Source organism: Humulus lupulus, chromosome 5 (genome assembly GCF_963169125.1).
Source record: "Humulus lupulus chromosome 5, drHumLupu1.1, whole genome shotgun sequence".
NCBI classification, from domain to species: domain Eukaryota; kingdom Viridiplantae; phylum Streptophyta; class Magnoliopsida; order Rosales; family Cannabaceae; genus Humulus; species Humulus lupulus.
The window spans coordinates 54996647-54999891 of NC_084797.1; the positions used below are offsets into that span (position 1 = coordinate 54996647).

Consider the following 3245-nt stretch of genomic DNA (forward strand, 5'->3'; position numbering starts at 1 on the left):
GCTATCATTATATAGACATAGGTTACATATTGGACGAAAGTACCTGTATGGCTTGTGTAGCAATTAGGTTTCTATGCTTAATGCATGCTATATGTTTAAGTTTATCATAGAGATGTAGAAAAATTGCATATAGGTTAAGATCTTATATCTTGACAAAGAATAGGAATCGATTTATGTTAACCTGCTATTAGAATAGGAAGAAAGAAATTTAGAACTAAATAATAAAATTAATAGAATCAAAAGTTGATGAAGTTAATACCCTAGGTCTTTTTGTTATTGATTTTCATTTTTTGATTAATTGTCTTATTTACAGTTATTTAAATTGTATTTGAAATTAGATTTATTCATCTTAATTTTACTTCCTAAATAGAATGTAAAGAGAAATTATTGGTAATTTGATTATAGTCTCTGTGGGAACGATTCTTATTTACTATTTATATTACTTTAATAGATTACTTATACTTGCGTATCATATTTCCGTGATCAAGTTTTTGGCGCCGTTGCCGGGGACTATTTAATATCCAATATCAAAATTAATTGTTTTTTTGGTTCTAATTTGGTTTTTATATTTTATATTTATTTTGATCAAGGTTGTATCGTGTTTCAGGAATTATTGGTCTATGTAGGGAAGTAGACAAAATGAGCTCATACCGATAGATCATGAAATTGAAAGTACGTGCAGACAGAACCGAAAGATAATGAAAAGGTTGGATTTTTCCATGGTTGAGAATCAAGGAATTGCTGGTAATGTTAATAATATCCCAAATATTGCAGAGGTTCTAGTGGAACGAGGACCAAGGATGCTTAGAGACTATGTACTTCCTACTTTCACAGGAGTGCATTTGTGCATTAGACACCCCACTATTGTTGCAAATAATTTTGAGATTAAGCCAGCAATATTACAAATGGTGCAATCAACTGTTCAATTTGGGGGGTTGCTCACGAAAGATCCAAATTTGCACATAGCTAATTTTCTGGAGCTATGTGCAACATTTATGATGAATGGGGTGAGTGACGATGCGACTAAACTCATATTATTTCCATTCTCTTTACGAGACCGAGCAAAAAGTTGGATAATTTCACTAAAAGCAAATTCTACCACAAAATGGAAGAAGTTAACCCAGAAGTTCTTAGCAAAGTTTTTCCCTCCAGCAAAAGGTGCAAAGTTGAGAGGGGAAATCAATAATTTCTACCATACAGAAGGGGAATCGTTGTATGATGAATGGGGAAGATTTAAAGAATTGTTAAGGAAGTGCCCACATCATGGTATAGAGAAGTGGATGTCGGTCCATAATTTTTGTTGAATGGCACCACTTGTACCATAATAAATGTTGCAGCAAGAGGTGCATTCATGAGCAAGAGTACTAATGAGGCGTATGAATTTCTAGAGGAGATGGCAATGAATAACTACCAGTGGCCAACTGAAAGGGGACAAATCAAGAAGGTGGCTGATATGATTGAATTGGATGCTATTTCCATGCTTACAGCGCAAGTGGCAGCTTTAACGAAGTAGTTACAACAGAGCAACATGTCAGCCCAAATCATGCAAGTATAGAGTTTATGTGGGGCATGTGGGAGTGCTCATCCATTAAATCAATGTCCTGTAATGGATATGAATAATATACCTATGGAACAAGTTCGAGCTATAGGAAATTTTCAAAGACCAACCAACAACCCTTTTTCGATGTCATATAACAAAGGGCGGAGGAATCATCCTACTTCTCTTGGACAAATAATCAAGTTGAACAACAACCTTTCCCTCAAAGTCAGCAACAATTTCCACCTCCACTAACACAACCACATCAGCCTACACATATGAAACAACCTGAAGTACAACCCGATGTACTGAACTAGTTCATGACAAAAACTAGGGCATCTATCAAGAGTTTGGAATCTTAAATGGGGCAGTTGGATACTTTGATGACAAATCGTGCTCAAGGGAACTTACCAAGCACTACTGAGGTAAACCCAAAAGAGCAGTGCAATGCAATATCCTTGACGAGTGGAAAGAATTTAAAAGAGCCAAAAGTGGTTGAGAAGGAGAAGGAAGTGAGTGGGTCAAATGTTACTGAGAACTTAGAGAAGCAGCCAGAAATAAGTATAAATCATCATATAAAGATTCCATATCCTCAGAGGCTACAAAAGAATAAGCTTGATAAGTTGTTTTCTAAATTTTTGGATATCTTTTGAAAGCTACACATCAATATCCTGTTTGTTGAGGCACTGGATCAGATGCCAAGTTATGTGAAGTTTATGAAAGAAAGTTTGTCAAAGAAAAAGAAGTTGGGGGACTATGAGATAGTAGCACTTACTGAGGAGTGTAGTGTGGTACTTCAAGAGAAGTTATCTCCCAAGCTTAAAGATCCTAGTAGTTTCAATATACCATGTTCTATAGGGGGCTCAGTGGTGACAAAGGCTTTATGTGATTTATGGGCCAATGTGAATCTAATGCCTCTATCAATCTTTCAGAAGTTGAATTTAGGAGAGCTAGGCCTGCTACTGTGTCTTTGCAGATGGCAGATAGATCAGTAAAACATCCTCGTGGAGTAATTGAGGATGTATTGGTGAAAGTTGATAAATTCATCTTTCTTGGAGACTTTATTATTCTAGATATGGAGGAAGATGACAATATTCAGATAATACTTGGAAGGCCATTCTTGGCTACTGGTAGGGCTTTAATCGATTTACAAAAGGGTGATTTAAAGCTGTGAGTGCAAAAAGAGGAGCTAATATTTAATGTTTTTGCAGCAACGAAAATTCGAACTCGTTGTAGAGTTGACGTGGTGAAACGTGGAATGCGAAAAGTGAGTAATCGTTTAAAAAGGTTCTTTGGTGAGAGGATTCGAATATTACATGAGTGGGGTAAATTTCCACCAATTTATATTAACAAGAAATGAGGGCCAACTCATGACACTATGGCTCTCAAGGATGTGAGGGGAGGACTTGATCCAAGTTGAAATATGAAAGAAAATAAGCGTTTGACTAAATGACGTTAACGACAGCACATTTGGAGGCATTACGATATTCTATTTCCTTTATTTTTATTTAAGTTTTGGATTATGCACATTTTAATTTTAGTATTTTGTTTATTTATATTTATTTGATTTTAATTTCTTTTAAATATGAGACTAATTTGAGTTGCAGCGCTACTTCGGGCTCCGGCAGAATGAACTATGGGATAACCCAGTGTAACGCCCTGGATAGCCAAGACCGTTACACTGTGTGTTTATAAAGTGCCAGACTTG

The 3245-nt window shown here is 35.9% G+C and overlaps 1 non-coding gene across 1 annotated transcript; it reads right to left on the reverse strand.

Annotated features, from left to right (window-relative positions):
- Window positions 1-1163: 1163 nt before the first annotated feature.
- On the reverse strand, window positions 1164-1270 carry LOC133780788 (small nucleolar RNA R71). The gene has a single exon (XR_009869605.1). It is a non-coding gene; the product is annotated as a small nucleolar RNA R71 (small nucleolar RNA).
- Window positions 1271-3245: the final 1975 nt, after the last annotated feature.